Below are 16963 nucleotides of genomic sequence, written 5' to 3' on the forward strand. Positions count from 1 at the left end.
CATGATGCTACACAAAGAAGCAGTGTGTTTCAGGTGTGCATTAAAATACATCCACATGTGTCTCTCTAATTAACTCAGATGATGTAAAAAAACTATCAGAAGCTTCCAAACACATGACATAATCATATGGGCAGTCCAGAATTGTTTAAAGGCATAGTAATCTTAGTGTATGTAAACTCTGCAGTTTGCAGGGAGTAATAAAAATGCCTTAAAACATTTTCTCTCTCTCTCACATTCTGTCATTTGGCAAATATTAAAAATTATGGTAATCCTAATTTACCTAAAACAGGAAAGGTTTATTCTGATTTCATGTCAGATATTGAGAAAAACATGCATGTACAGTACAGACCAAAAGTTTGGACACACCTTCTCATTTAAAGATTTTTCATGACTATGAAAATTGTACATTCACACTGAAGGCATCAAAACTATGAATTAACACATGTGGAATTATATACTTAACAAAAAAGTGTGAAACAACTGAAAATATGTATTATATTCTAGGTTCTTCAAAGTATTCATAGTTTTGATGCCTTCAGTGTGAATGTACAATTTTCATAGTCATAAAAATACAGAGAAATCTTTAAATGAGAAGGTGTGTCCAAACTTTTGGTCTGTACTGTATGTATATAATATCCTCCTGCCCCAGCCCTGGCTATTCTTCTCAGTATCTGATATTCCAGCTAGGCCTCCACTATATAAGCCTAAATGGCAAACACTGTATCTGAACGCAACACTGTCCTTCCACTATTACATAGTAATGGCAGAAACATGTATGCACCCCTTTTTCTCCTCTATCAGAGTCACCAGTACACCAGGACTCATGAAAAATCTGTATAATACATCTGCAATCTATGATATATCAGCCATGTCTGCAGCAAGGTCGCACAGGAGCAGCATTTGCAGTGTGTGAGGTAAGTTGTAGCAAAAACATGAGGACTTGGTGACTACATGCATTCCCGAGGTAATGATGATCCCAAATATGTTGTCAAAGCGGATACTAAAATTGTACATTTTTTCTGAGATGAAAATGGTCATGTCACCTGTCATGTGTGCGGATAACCCCAGTATTATACTCCCTGACACTTCAGCTATGTTTTCTCCAGTCCTTCTGGTGAGTGAAGGAAGAAGAGAGAGATAAGACAGGAAGTTACATCTCTTCATAAACTTCCGCCTCATAGTGAAAACAATAGGAACACACATACTGGACTCTTCCCTATTAAAGCAGAACCACCCCTGCCTAACATATACACAATACAAACACAGCTGCAAGAGTTATAGGTACCCCTCTTCCAACGTCATTCCCCCCTTAGCTTAGTTCATTTTAAGGTGTCTTTATTGACACTATTATTCATTCTCATTTTAAGTACTGCAACACACTGCTAATTGGTCTTCCTTCTATTAAACTCTCTCCTCTCCAGTTTATCCTGAATGTCGAAGTCAGGTGCATATGTCTATCCAGCTGCTACACAGATAATTTAATCCTTTGCCAGTCATTGCACTGGATTCCAATCTGCTACAGAACACAGTATGAACTTATCTTACTGATAATGTTCAACACAGTGCTGCACCGCCCTACATCTCCTCTGTCATTTCAGTCTCACATCCTAATTGTAACCTCCATTTGGCTAATGATGAAAATATAACACCCTCCATGATTTAGAGCCTCCTACTCCTGTCTCCAAGACTTTTCTCGTGCTGCACCAGTTCTCTGAAATGCACTACCCTAGACATTCCGATTGACTTCCAGTATCCACAGTTTTAAATGCATATCTTTAGGCTGGTCTATCACATCACCTCACTAACCTAACTGTTTCCAGTTCTCACTTCCTCCACTTTACTCAGAACCCGGTCCATTCTATCATTTTTTGCGACACACTCCATTCAGCACTTTGTATATTGACATAGACAGATAATGGCTGGTGACTGGTTCATGCAGCTTTTAATAAATACCCCTAGGGCCCTTTCACACAGTGTTTTCTCCTACATTCAGTGGCTCCGTCGGGGCTTATGTCTGAATGCCCCCTCAAGACGTGATTCAGGTGTATGTGTCAACCGGGCCATTAATTATAATTGTGCAGATGGAGTCACAGTGTGCTCTGACATACATAATTTTTGGCCATGTACGCCTATTGGAGGCAGACAGCAAAACGTAGTTTGCTGTGTATTGCTGTCCGTCTCCAATAGGCGCATACAGCCAAAAATGATGTACCACAAAGCACACAGTGACTCCATCTGCATCATTATAGTGAATAGTCCCGTCGGCGTATATGCCCGAATCTCGTTTTGCGGGGGTTCAGATGTAAGCCCCGACAAAGCCATTTAACGTAGGAGAAAATGCAGTGTGAAAGACCCCTTATTTATTTTAAAGATGACTGGACCAGACACTACAAGCACTTTTTACCTATTACATCTCCCCTACTTCTTTATAGAGCGTAATCTTGCGAACAGGACCCACACTCCTGTTTTTTGAAGTGTTGAGCTTTGAATTACTCTATAATGTCAGAAATTGTTTATACAGGTCCCCTCTGAATTGTAATACATATAATAAAATGTCCCCTCTGAGTATGTTGGTACAATATTAATACAATTATTTACTGTTTTACTTAATATTTTTCCATTATTCAGCCATACTGCACAAAACTAAATGCAGAAGTGGATTTTGGAAATAAAATATAAGGGTCCTGAGCATGACTGCTGAATTAGGGTCAGTTCACACACTGTGCCTAGGACAATGGAAGCTTCAAATAAAGCCACGACTACACACAGTCCTCCTCTGCGTCACACGTCCCTGAAGACTCACATTCAATTGCTCAGAATGTAGAATTAGCATTTTTAACTTCACAATATTTCTCAGAATAATTGCTTCCATAACCTAGTGGAAGGGTAAACCTTGTCCCTTAATACTGGCAGATTGCACAGATATATTGGTTTGGTTCATGGAGTGCGGATGGCTGTTCCCATGGTAACGGCTGCTGTTTATTTTCATTTTCTTTGCTCAACCAGTCAGCACAGAAACATCAAAGCTGAAGCCAGATTGCGGAGTCTGCTGATCGGCTGCTATTTTTAATTTCATATGTGAAATCAAGATCCTGAATAATTTATACAATTTAAATATTATTATGTAGATGGAGAACTGGGAGCGTGCAATAATATAGTGTATTGTTCTAGTCCATGGTTAATGAGAAGATGTGCAGATAATCACATGGGCATTGTTAACCATATGATTGCCCATTAATGATATTAAAGGACCAGATTTACAAATCAGAATGGACAAAAAAAGCCTATTTGGGCTTATCTACGGTGTCTCTAACAGAAGTCATCTGTATGCAGACGTGTCTGGAAAAGGTCATCTAAGGATATGCAGACGTTGAGTATTTACAACAGGTTTTTATGCAGCAAAAAACAGATTGTTGTAAAAACTGTGTAAAATACACATTTTTGATTTGTTTGTACTTGCTTTTTTTCCCCATTTCATTTGAAGGAGGGAAAAACATTGCAAAAATGCTGAAAGATTTGAATTACTGCAGATTTCAAAAAACGCTTTGATGGTTCAAATCTGCAAGGAAAAAATAAGTAGAATGTGCATGAGATTTCAGAAATCTCTCGTTGTCTAGATCAGTGTAGATGTTCAGAGCTACTCAAGTCTTGATGAATATGCTCCTATGTGTAAATACAGGATAACACTGTAGACTGAGAACAAGTCAGTGATAGCTGAATGTGTGAGAGCAATACTAATACTACTGTGATGTTATCAATACCATGGATGGCAAGAACAAACAAATCAATTTTGGAACAAATCAAGCCAGACCGGTCACTTAAAACAAGGATCACCAAGCTACAACTTGCTTACTTTGTACACATCGTACGAAGAGAGCAATCACTAGGGGAGGACATCATGGATGGAAGAATAGAAGGAACAAGGTGAAGAGAAAGACCAAAAACCCAATGGTTTGATACTATCAAGATAACGGCGAGAAAAACCCTGTTGGACCTACGCGTATCTAGGCTTGCACAAGATTGATCATCGTACAGATCGTTCATCCATCAAGTCGCTATGGCTTGAGATCAAGCCATAGGCTGTTGAATAGAACAGTAGTATTTTATTTTATTATTTATCTGAGCTGTCACTCAAGGAGGAGACCCGACCCGCTAGAAACCAGGAAGTGAGGAGACTAAGGAGACTGCATTGTTCGAAACAACTCAAGAACCGACTTGAGAATATCCCTGTAAATCACCTTATCTATCAAAGGCGGCCCCTGCGTTCCATTTATCACAATAGATTGGTCAGTCACAGAACTTTGTGAAACAAATCTGCCTTGTGGATGTACCCAAAAAAGCAATCACAGATTGCACCTAATAAGGCTCACATAAGGGCCAGTTCTTCTCCTTGTCCGGGTAAATCAATACAGGATCAATTTACTGCAGATATGAGGATTACAGTAATACACAACTAGATAACATTTTACTAATCTCATCTACATGTTTAGGACTTTTTCCTTACTGAAATATGAGTATACTATCTATTTTTTCATCTGTAGTATGCTTATTTTGTTGTGGATTTTACCTTCACAGCAACAGTGAGATCAGCTGTCCCCTCTCACTACCTCATAGATCACTTTACCACCTAGCTTCCTGTGACATTCCCACTCTCACCTGGAGGGATTTTAACATCCCAGTTGACAATCCCCTCTTCCCATCTGTCACTCATCTTCTGTCTCTAACCTCCAGTCTAGGCCTTTCACAGCTTATTAACTCAGCTACCTTAAGCGACAAACACTTTTTAATTTTGCCTTTTGTGTTCCCCCTATATTTTCATAGTTTGCAAGCTTGCGAGCAGGACCCTCACTCCTCTTGGTATCTGTTGAACTTTGTGTTACTCTGTAATGTCTTATCTTGTCTGTACAAGTCCCCGCTGAATTGTAAAAGTGCTGCAGAATATGTTGGCACTATAGAAATTAAATTATTATTATTCCCTTTACTTTATTATTATTATTGACCCCTTGTTTATTATAAGGATAGGTCATCAGTATCAGACTAGTGGAAAATCCTTTAAGGTTGGGGTTAGATGATTGCATGTAAAATTCTCAGTTTTAGACAATTGTTCATTTGTATATCATCCGTATTTCAGTATTACCAGTTTTTATACACACATGGTCAAAATTGTTGTTACTCCTCGTTTAATGAAAGAAAAACCCACAATGGTCATAGAAATAACTTGAATCTAACAAAAGTAATAATAAATTAAAAATCTATGAAAATGAACAAATAAAAGTCAGACATTGCTTTTCAACCCTGCTTCCACAGAATTTAAAAAAAAAATTAAACTCATGAAATAGGCCTGGACAGAAATAATGGTTCTTCTTAACTTAATATTTTGTTGAACAACCATTTGAGGCAATCACTGAAATCAAACGATTCCTGTAACTGTCAATGAGACTTCTGCACCTCTTGACAGGTATTTTGGCCCACTCCTCATGAGCAAACTGCTCCAGTTGTCTCGTGTTTGAAGGTTGCCATTTCCAGACGGCATGTTTCAGCTCTTTCCAAAGGTGCTCAATAGGATTTAGGTCAGGGCTCATAGAAGGCCACTTCAGAATAGTCCAATGTTTTCCTCTTAGCCATTCTTGGGTGTTTTTAGCTGTGTGTTTTGGGTCATTATCCGGCTGCAAGAACCCAGACCAAGCTTTCTAACACTGTGCAGCACATTTCTCTCCAGAATCTCTTGATAGTCGTGAAATTTCATTGTACCTTGCACAGATTCACGACACCTTGTGCCAGGTGCAGCAAAGCAGCGCCAGAACATAACAGAGTGTTTCACAGTAGGGACAATGTTCTTTTCTTGATATGCTTCATTTTTCAGTCTGTGAACATAGAGCTGATGTGCCTTGCCAAAAACTTCCATTTTGGTCTAATCTGTCCATAGGACATTCTCCCAGAAGCTTTGTCGCTTGTCAACATGTAGTTTGGCAAATTCCAGTCTGGCTTTTTTAAGATTTTTCTTCAACAATGGTGCTTTCCTTGGTCGTCTCCTATGAAGTCCACTTTGGATCAAACAACGACGGATGGTGCAATCTGACACTGATGTTCCTTGAGCTTGAAGTTCACCTTTAATCTCTTTAGAAGTTATCCTGGGCTCTTTTGTTACCATTCGTATTATCCATCTCTTTGATTTGTCATCAATTTTCCTCTTGCGGCCACGTCCAGGGAGGTTGACTACAGTCCCATGGATCTTAAATTTCTGAATAATATGTGCAACTGTAGTCACAGCAACATCAAGCTGCTTGGAGATGGTCTTATAACCTTTACCTTTAACATGCTTGTCTATAATTTTCTTTCTAATCTCCTGAGACAACTCTTTCCTTCGCTTCCTCTGGTCCATGTTGAGTGTGGTACACACCATGTCACCAAACATCACAGTAAGTATCTGTAGCCGTATATACAGGCCCTCTGACTGATTACAAGATTGTAGACACCTGTGATGCTGATTAGTGGACACAACTTGATTTAACATGTCACTCTTGTCACATTATTTTCAGGGGTACCATCATTTCTGTCCAAGCCTAATTCATGAGTTTAATTTTTATAAACATTCTGTGGAAGCCGGGTTGAAAAGCAATGTCTGACTATCATTTGTTCATTTTCATAGATTTTTAATTTATTATTACTTTTGTCAGACTCAAGTTATATCTGTGACCATTGTGGGTATTTCTTTTATTAAACGAAGGGTACCAACAATTTTGACCACGTGTGTATATGTATGACACGCAATTTTATTCAGCAACTGAAAAATTTTTCAAGACTAAACACAGTTTCTTTTGTTAACGATTGCAATGTATAAATTAAACACTAATGGCATTGGTCCATGTGCGATTCGGGTTTTGCACCTGGACAGCATGGTAATCAAAAATACGCTTTTTAGAAGTAGCCCCCGAAGGGAATGTGTCATCAGAAAATTACCTACTGTTTAAATCAGATTTTGTGGCGTTATATGACACTGTTCCCCTTTCTTTACAATGATCCCTCCACACGCAGTAAGTTTTATTTTTAGTACAGATTGGAATTAGAGAAAAAAACAAATTGTTAAAAATGTTTTAAAAATATATTTAAACAAAAAAAACCTGATTTACAAAATTTTACAAAATTTTCCAATCACACATTTCCACTAAGGGTATTGACTTTTGTGTTAAACACTGATGATCGGCTTAAAGAATATTCATAGGAGCACTCATACCTTGTGTAAACATGCCCAGCAGTCAGCCGACAAAGGAGCAAACACTCATTGTCAGCTGATTGTATATTTTATGTGGGCATGCAAAACATCGTCCTTTATCATAATATCATTTTGTCCCCATAAAGTTTTCATATTCATAATGATTGCCACAATCAATGCCAACCACATGTTTATGGGAAAATCATCTCCCTGTGCCAATGGGCCCTTAGGGAGTACAATTTGGATATGGCTTAAAGGGGTTCTCCAGTGAAAACAAGTTATTATCACCTATTCACAGAATAGGCAACAATTTATTTATCAGGGTGTTCGATCTCTGGGACCTCCACTGAATGGCACATGCCTGACCTCCACTCAATTAGTTCTCTTACGGGGCTAACAGGGCTCTGACAGTCGGTGGGGTTCTGTATTCAATGTGTGATCTTATTACTCTGTATAAGATTATACAACATAAGGATAACAGCTTATGGTGCATACGATGGGTCTGTATAACATGATCAAATTCTTATAACTACTGCAGTCAAGTTTTAACCCCTTCACAACATATGACGTATATTTATGTCATATGTCCTGTCCCTGACTTTGATGTAAGCTCCGGCACAGAGGCCACATCTTTCCCCGCACATGACAGCTGATAACCAGCGGGATTTAACAGGCACTGGCCGGAATCGCGTCATTCTGGCCGCCCATCGGCACCCCTGTCACATGATCGGGGGGCACCAATGGGTTGTCATGACAGCTGGGGGTCCGCAGAAGACTGTCATTATGACACTCCTGTGAACACCAGCTTGTGACAATCATTACTCATGACTCTCTGGAGAATATTCATATGTGCTGCTCTCAAAAAAACATGCTGATAACAAGTAAAAAAGACTTGGGGCATTATTACTTTATAAGGAACAGTTGGGGTAGTATTACTTTATAAGGGGTCACTCACGGCATTATTACTTTATTAGGCTCTTCATAAGACTGGCACTGTTACTTTCTAGGGTGCACAAAGGGGGCAATGGTGGTTTTTATTACTCTGTAGGACACAAAGAAGATCAATACTATTTTGTGTGGCAAAGAAGGTGGTAATTTTACTGTGTTGTCCACTATTACAGTTTGGAGCACAATATACACTACCACTGACAGTGCTGCAATTAACCAACCAAAATAGTGCCAAACACCACTATTGAAAGCAATGGTACCAATATTTCTTAAGTACAATATTTATTGTGCAACACACAACAGGTGCAATAATAGGGATAAGAAGGGCAGCAAGATGTTCAGAAATGAAGGAGGGGGGATAAAACCAGTGAGATGTGTCAAGACCTTCGCAACCTAATTGCTGCAAAACACACTAATGGCATGGGTTACAGAAGAATTTCTAAACTACTAAAGGTTTCAGTTAGCACTGTTGGGAACTTAATTCAGAAGTGGAAAGAACATCATTTCACCTAAAATCAGCCACGACCAAGTGCTCCCCACAAGATTTCAGACAGAGAAAAGAAATTATTATCACAAGAGTTGTCCAAGAGCCAGAGATCACCTGTGGAGAGCTACAGAAAGAACTAGAATCAGCAGGTACAATTGTTTCAAAGAAAACTATAAGTAATGCACTCAACCTCCATGGCCTGTGTGCACGCTCTCCAAGCAAGAATACATTGCTGAACATAAAGCATGTTCAAGCGTATTTAAAGTATGCTCAACAACATTTAGACAAGCCTATGAAATACTGTGAGAATATAGTCTGGTCAAATGAGACGAAAATTGAACTCTTTGGATGCTGACGCATCCCCAGGGCCATGGGGTACTCGGCAGCCGGGCCTCTGGTTGCCGGGGGATATCACGGTGGCTGGCCCGGTCCGTAGCCCAGGGCGGTCACTCAAAAGGGGAAATATGGATATATGGGGAATTTGGGGAAATTCGTGACGCCTCCCGTGGTACCTGGTGAGGATCACCAGCGCTGCAACAGTCCTCTGAGGCAGATGTTAGGGCAGCTTGTGATGGGACGGCTCCCCACAGGTGGAGCAGGCCTCAGGGCAGTGTAGTTAAAGAGAGTGGGTCGCGCTGGGCGTTGTAGTGCAGGGGAAACGATAGTGCCGATGAAGAATGGACAGAGGCAGTGTAGTGCAGTCATCCAAGATTTTACTCACAGTTCTTTAGACAGTTCACAGGTGCACTATACAGGTAAAGGCCTCCCGCATCGCGCTGCGTTCACTGGGCAGAGGTTCAATCCTTCCTCAGGCAACTTGGGAATACCTGGCAGAACCCCACTTTCTCGTGTTACTATTTTGACCGTCTTTACTCTGGTCCTTCTCCCTCCTGCCCTGCACTGCCCACTCTCAATCCCGCTCGGGTGCTCTGAAGTCCTTCCTGTACGTCGGATCCGGGACCTACATGACCCTCCTGGGGATTCGAATGTCGCAGCGATCCCTCTGTCTTCTGACAGATGTGGGGCGTACGGGTGCCGTCCTGCACGCGCCGTACCCCCTGGGATCCTTCCTGTAGAACAGAGCCTACTCCCTGCTCCCCTCCGGGGCCTCTGACACTGGGCCCTAACAGTGGAGCAGATCTCCTAATGAGACTCTGCTCCCGGACTGTTCTTCTGAACAGTCCCGAGTTGTTCTTCTGAACAGCTCTCTACAACTCACTCTACTTCACCACTGCCACCCTAAGATGGCTTCCCTATTTATACTCCTACTAAAGTGCTCCCTCTAACTACTTCCTCCACCCACACCCACTACTGGTTCCCACTACCTTTGGGTTCCCCCCACTCCAGCCAGGGTCAGGGCTCAGCAGCTGCACTCTGCATGTTGCCCTTCCAGCCGGCCTGGAGTAGTGTAGTGTTGGATGCAGATGTTTTGGGGTTCCGAGCAGTACTCCCATCCTACCTGAGTGAAGGGAGACACCACACCTCTGAGTGAGGTGCAGTACCTCTGTGGCAACTGAACCCTCAGGGTCGCCACAATGCCATAATACACACCATGTTTGGAGGCCAAAAGGCACTGCATATCACCCCAATAACACCATACTAACAGTGAAGTTTGGAGGTGGGAACATCATGGTGTGGAGCTGTTTTTCAGCATATGGCACTGAGAAACTTTATATAAGTGTAGGAAGGATGAATGGACAAATGTACAGTGACATTATTGATAAAAATCTGCTTCCATCTACCAAAATGATGAAGATGAAAAGGGAGGACATTTCAGCAAGACAATGATCCCAAATATACAGCCAAAGAAGCTCTCAATTGGTTTCAGAGCAAGAAAATAATTGCTGAAATGGCCCAGCCAATCACCTGACCTGAATCCAATAGAAAATTCATGGAAGGAACTAAAGATCAGAGTTCATAGAAGGATCCATGGAACCTTCAGGATTTAAAGAGTGTGTGGAAGAATGGGCCAAAATCACACCTAGAAAATTGGTGATGTGTTCAATACTTACGTCATCCGCTGTAAGTATTCCGTTAAGTGTGAAATTAAAATACGGCACAATAAACATTCTAATCCCTCAATAATCTATGACTTGTAAAGTGTTGAGGCTATTATGTAAAGATAATCTTGAATGTATTAAAATTCTAAAATCAATTTAGAATCTTAAGCAAAAACATAAGTAGTGCTCCTTGTAAATCCCTTTAACTGCTTCAGATCCAAGGTATTTTTAGCACCAGACACCATTTAGCCATTCTTGTGTTTGTTTAATGGCTATAGCTATTGCTGAGTTCTAAAAGTTATTTTTGCACCATTTTTTTCCATGTCCAATGCAATTTTTTCAAATTTCACAGAACTTTTTTGTTGGAAATTTCAGTCTTCGTTTGAATTTTAAAAAAAAGTTTTAAATTCTACACTCCTCAACCTTGAAATTGGAAACACCAACAAAGAAAAGTCTTGGAATTATGGAAATCACATGATATGATACGATATAATATTATATGTTAATGATTTGAAAATGATGAAAAATGGAAACCAAATTTTTAAAATGTGTCAATTTTTTCAGTATTAAGTATGAGCCCCACGCACAGAAATACTCGTACTTACACACCTTAGCTGCTATGAATTAAATTATTAATGGTTGTCTGAGGAATGTTCTACATCTATAAATGAACTAGGATCCACAAATAATCAAGATCCGCTGCTGGCAGCTCACTTTGAAATGGCTGACCAATGATGTCCCACATGTGGTCAATGGGACACAAGTTCGAAGACGCTGCATGCCCTGGTAGCACGTTTAAGCCATGTTTATAGTCAATTTGCTTTTTGGCTTCTACTTGTAAAGAGCAAACTGCAGCATTGGTGTCACCAATAAATTCATCCACTGCTGTCATGCAAATGAGTAGCACACTGTATGTCTAGCATGCTCATTTTGTATAAAATCCCAGTTGATTGAAGTGAAATGTGAATTTCAAAAGGTAAAACATCATTAAAGAGGTTGTCCAATACTTTTTCATTGATGACCTATCCTTAGGATAGGTCATCAATGTCTGATCGGCCGGGGTCAGGCACCTGCCCTCCCCGCCCATCAGCTGTCATCGGTGTTGGCGATGACTGCCACCGACCGGAAATACTCACTTGCGGAGCTGGTCATCTTCTGGATGCAGCAGGATACTACACATTCGCCTCCTACTGATTTGAATAGGAGGCGGCTGTGTAGTACCCTGCGGCAGCCACTGTCAGAAGATGGCCAGCTCTGCAAGTGAGCATTTCCGGCTTGCGGCCACAGCTGACACTAATGATAGCTGATCGGTGTGGGGTGACGGGTGCGGGTGTTGGATCCCGGCCGATCAGACATTGATGACCTATCCTAAGGATAGGTCATCAATGAAAAGTAGCGAAAATTTTCACTGCAAATAGCAGAATTAATCCAAAACAAAATGATATGAATGGCTGAGTGTCTCTGTAGGATTTGCAGGGAACTCTCTATGAAGCCTCTTGTTACACTTCTGGGTGCATTAGGGCTTGTTCACACATCTGATTTTTGCATATAAGTGCTATCCAATTTTTTCCTTGAACTGAGAGATCCACGGAAAATCGCAGACACATGTCCCCAAGCTGTTAGGGAACCTGGAATGAAGACGAGAGCAGTTTGGCTACTGTATATTATGGCACCCGACACCATAATTCCGGAAGTTAGACCAGTGTGATCTTCCCATGTGAAGGCATCTTCATAACATTGCCCACATGGTCTCCAAATTGAGACTGGAGATCGGTCTGGAGACCACTTAGAGGCCTTCACAAGACAGAAATATTACTTGTATTCCTCAACATCTTCTGCAATCATTATGACAGTTGTTGTTTGTATGTAGCCATTTTGGTAGAAATTTTATTTGTAGCACATTTATTTGTTTTTACCTTTATGTTAATAATCTGTCACTCAAAGTAAAAAAAAAATACTACACTTTCCATACTTACAGGGGCTGCAGCACAGCCCAATGTAAAGGGGAAATCAGTCCTGATGCAGTAAGTATGGCCACTTTTAGGGTATGTTCACACAGAGTTTTTCAACAAGGATTTTTAAGCAGATCTGCTCAAAAGTCCACATAAAAAACTGAACATACCTTTAGGGATTTGATTGGTCTATATAGGCCCAACAGAAGCCTTATATTACTGGCATTCTGATAACCATGTGTCTCTATTCCAAACACAGCACTCAATGAGAAAAATGCTTTCTTTTCGTCAGGGTTCTCCAAAGTCTCTGATAAGTAGGACCCGAAATGGACTACCTGATATTTCAGACAGTCACTCAAAATCTGTGGCACACACACATATGCATTATATATACACAGTGCTCAGCATAAATTCCTTTTTGGATCATCATTTTCTAGTGGATACCATACTATAAAATGCTCCCACAAATGTGGGCCATTGATTGCAATATGTTATTTGCTATTTTCCACACCCCAAAAAGTAATCCATTCAACAATACCATGTTGCAAAAATAAGTACACCCCAAAGAAAATCTTATGAGCAAAGCTAAAGTTTAGACTATAAAATTAATGATATAAAAAAAATTATATTGTGGTATCGTGTTAGCCAGGAAAATCAATGTAAATACTTTTATGCCCAAAAATGATAAAAGTATACACTCCGAGAATACCTTTGTCATTTATGCACATAAAAGTATTTACATAAACTACAAAATTCTAATTAATTACAATTCAGCAATTCAGCAGTCCAATTATTCACTAACCAGGTGTCCAGCAGATAGTGCACTATATAATGGCGTTACCCAACAAAGAAAACCTCTTCCCATTTCATGTTGTCATCAATGGCACCAATGACCAACTCTAGATGCCATGCTGATAGACTTCTACCCAAAAAAGACTGAATGCTCTCATTAATTCAAAGGGTACTTCAACAAAAGTATTTGTTTAAGGGTGTGCATATTTATGCAACCACATTATTTTATTTCTTTCTTTTTACACCGGAAAAAAAAATCAGTTTGCTTTTCAATTGCATTGTACAGATTATGGGTGACAATATTGGCGGAAAAAGGTCTGAAATAATTCTTCTTGTTATGCACTTGGCATTTTAACAGGGATGTGTAGACTTTCTGTATTCACTATAGTAAATACAGAAAGTCTACATACATCATATATATTGTGCTAAACGACATATGGAGCTCCTCTGCTAGGTCAAAGACATTTCTACTGAATCTATAATTCATTAAAATGTCTCTTTTGAGACTGTAAGAGTAAGTAATATAGTCCTTAGCTGATAAGTCATTATAGGCCACTTACCAGCTTTTCTTTTATTATTTTGCAGCCGCTCCAGATGCTCCAGCCTATATGTAGTAAGCAGCTGGTCTCTTTTGCTGCTCATATGTCGCTCAACAATAACTACCCCCCTGGATTAAGTTGAAAAAGGTTCTAATTACATTACATTTCCTATTTTTTTACGCAGTAAACTAGCATTTAAGTGGGCGATTTATGTAGTTCGCTTTCCTGCCTAGAGGACAGCCCATCAGTATCATAGATCAGTAATGCTGATGACATACTGATGAGACGTGTATGAAATTTAATCTGTAAAACGTCTGTATGGCTAATCCCCCATTATTCATATTTACCAATACTCCTGTGCGAAAATGACCAAAATTACATGGCTAAGTTGAAGAAACAACCTCATTCAGAAGTATGAAATAGATTTTCCATCACAGACAATTTTGAAGTAAATTGTTGCTCATGATTGAAACTTTTCCTACTGAGTCCTCACCTGGCAGACCAAGGTGATATCTGGATCTCACATCTGTAGTGGGAGTCCCTGCTAGAATTAATATCTCAGTTTTCATTTTTTAATTTAAAGGGACATTTTCAATTTTGAAAGTGATCTCCTATTGGAATGGGGTATATCATTCTAATTGCTGGGGGTCTGACCGCTGGGGTCACCAGTGATCCCAAGAACCAAGGCTCTGAAGAGCTCAATATGAAGAGTGGTTGTCAATCAATTGCGCTGCTGCTTCATTCTAATAGGAGTGCCGAAGACCAATCGTGTGCAGATCGTGGTACTCTTCAATGCCCCTATTCAGGGCTCATTCACATGTCAGTGTTTCTTTTTATTTTTAGCACTTGTAACAGTCTACTCATCATATGTCCATGATTTTTTTCAGACTGAGCGGTCCGTGCAAAATTGCAGAAAGATGTTCGATATTGATCAGAGTGTCGATTCAAACTCAGCAATGAAAGTTTATGGGTCCCTGAAAAAAAGTTGAACGTGACTTGGATGTCATCCATATGTTGTCTGCTTTTCACTGATTGATAGGAGAAGGTGGAAAAACTTTTTTCTTTTCTCATCAGTGTAAAAAGATGATGAAACTGATGAAGATCACTGATGAAGCTTGATCAGTTTTTCTCATATGTGAAAAAACTGATGTCTGAATGAGGCCTAGGAGTGAATGGAGCTGCAGTGTGCATGATTGACCACTGCTCCATTCACATGGAGCTGTTCAGAGTCCCAAATCTCAGTATTACTGGGGACCCCAGAGGTCAGACCCCTAAGTGATCGGAAAGTTATCTCCTATTCATGAGTTGGGGATATGATTTCAAACTAACTTGAAAATACCTTTTTAAGCTGCAGGATCAGATTGAATTTAATTGTAAAATATTTTATTATTCAAAGGCAATGGTAGAAAACCACAAGACTACTTGTGTGAAGTTAGAAAAAAAATCAAAGCTACAGTATCTCTCGGGATACTGGCCTGTAAAACACTACATATTTCACCTCATGACAGACTGCACTGATTAGGAAACCATTTTCCCCAGAGTGCCTAGAGTAAGGAGCCATTAAATGCTGACCTTTATGATAGACACACAACTCCACCATCCAAAGAGGACAAATCATTAAGATCATGTCAGTCTGGAGCAGCTAAACTTCAGCATCTGCAACTACATTACAGATAAATACATTAAACATCAGCTGAACCTGGATCTAGTATCTTCTATATCTGAAATCTCTGCTGTTTTTCTGATGTTTAGCTCAGTTGTCTTTAAATAATTATTTCTTATAATGTGATTGATCCAAGTAATGTTTCTTCATTATGCAGAATGAAATAGAGCAGTAAGAGCTCACAATGTTCTGCCTGCCAACATCTAGACAAACAATTCTGCTACTAACCTCGGTGAAGTTTAGGTCAGTCTCCTTTCACCTGTGTGATGCTCACAGCCCTACCTGGGAGATGGGGAACTCGGAGCCGGGTCAGATGTTGGGGGGAAGCAGTCGTGGCCTGGACCCGTGTCCAGGGCCGTCACATTAAAAAGGGTGGTACGGGCTATCAGGGTTGAGTGGTTGCTATCGACTACGCCACCTGTGGTACCTGGTGAAGACCACCAGCGCTGCTGCAGTCCTCTGAGACGGGATGTTGTGGCAGCCGACGTTGATACTACTCCCCACAGGCGGAGCAGGGCCTCAGGGCAGAGACGAGGATGGAGGGGGTTGTAGTGTAGGAGGCCTGGTGCTGCGTGGTGCGGTGCAGTGCAGAAATAAAGAGTCCGGAGGCCATAGGGGTTGACTTCCAGGGTTTTTACTCACGGTGGAAAGTACAGCTGCAAGGCTTCTCCCTGCTCCTCACGGAGTTCTGCGGTCACCAGGGACGGGGGTCCGACAACCTCCGAGTAATTCAAGTGCTTAATCAGGACCCCACACCAGAGTGATCCTAAACCTCAGACCGAGTCCTTTCCCGTCTGTGTGTGTGTAGATAGGCCGGGTCTCCCTCTGGACTTCACTCAGAAAAAGGATACGGGTGACAGCTCTGCTCCTTCCGTTACCTGGTGGGATCCTCTGGGCCTGCTGGGCTTCCCTGACTAGGACATAGAGTAGCAAAGTATGGTGTATGGGGCCGGTAACCCCTCTTGCAGCCGGAATCCCTCTGACTAGGCCAGAATAGCGAGGACAGGAGGCGTATACCGCTCCGTCTGCATCCCCCTGGGATCCTTTTGTGTTGGAGCTACACTTCTAAGCTCCAGGCCTTCTTGGTCATGGTCCTTGACTGGGTTGAGACATACATTAACTCCAACCTGCCCCTCGACCCAAGGCCAGGGTACGAGGGCCGTGTCTCCATCCGCTGCAGGTTCACCCAGAAGCCACGTTCAGGGATGGAGATCACAAGCAAAGAACTATGAGCCCAAGATGGCTGTTTATTAAATATGAAATATTAAGTGTAACTAAATGCGAGTCCTCCACCCTCACCCACTAATTGGTTCCCCCTATCTCTTGGTTCCCCAGTCTCCCAATTTCCAGTAGGGGCAGCACACTAGTG

At 41.0% G+C, this 16963-nt stretch overlaps 1 protein-coding gene across 1 annotated transcript in view; it reads right to left on the bottom strand.

Annotated features, from left to right (window-relative positions):
• The window catches only part of ADORA1 (adenosine A1 receptor), a 176252-nt gene that overhangs the window by 79491 nt on the left and 79798 nt on the right, over positions 1 to 16963 (bottom strand). The gene's annotated exons all lie outside the window — the stretch shown is intronic.

This window comes from Phyllobates terribilis, unplaced genomic scaffold (assembly GCF_046119375.1).
Source record: "Phyllobates terribilis strain yellow unplaced genomic scaffold, ASM4611937v1 Scaffold_2__4_contigs__length_985480577, whole genome shotgun sequence".
NCBI classification, from domain to species: Eukaryota; Metazoa; Chordata; class Amphibia; order Anura; family Dendrobatidae; genus Phyllobates; species Phyllobates terribilis.